Below are 645 nucleotides of genomic sequence, written 5' to 3' on the forward strand. Positions count from 1 at the left end.
TCTGGTGGTGCTGAGGGTAAGGTGTTGATGTGCTTTCCCATACGCTCTCCCGGATAAGGCACCCTGCTGCTATACAGACTGAGACGAGTCAAAGTCAGCTGGATGGCCGTGGATTTAGCCATTCCTGGGTGAGTGAAGGTGAGCCATTTACCGGGTCAGTTAAGTGCTCAACTACATACCAGTCAATAATTCAAGTCCGCCCAGAGGTGCTGCCAAAGAAAGACCTGGCAACTTACTGTTTCCCAAAGTCAGCCATTGAAAAGCCTATGGAGCATAGCTGTATTCTGACACACACAGGCTTCGCCATGAGGTGGAATCCACTCAACAACAACCGGTTGTGTATCTGTGCTTTAAACCAGGAGGGAGCCCTGGTCTAGAGTGGGTTACAAGTTAGGCTGTGAACCTCACAACTTAAGCAGCAGTCTGAACCCACCACTCGCTGTACAGGAGAGAGAAGAGGCTTCCCAGTCCCTTAAAAATTCACAGTCTTGGAAACCCACAGCGGCAGTTCTCCCCTGTGCCGTCGGGTGGCTGTGAGCTGGAATCAACTAGATGGCCGGGAGCTTCTAGTTGATTGAGTTTTAACAAATGTTCTGAGTGATTCTAAAACATGATGAATTTTGGGAAAGGTTTATGTAGTTTCTT

Source organism: Echinops telfairi, unplaced genomic scaffold (assembly GCF_000313985.2).
Source record: "Echinops telfairi isolate 266 unplaced genomic scaffold, ASM31398v2 ScPeMD7_7468;HRSCAF=8506_0, whole genome shotgun sequence".
NCBI classification, from domain to species: domain Eukaryota; kingdom Metazoa; phylum Chordata; class Mammalia; order Afrosoricida; family Tenrecidae; genus Echinops; species Echinops telfairi.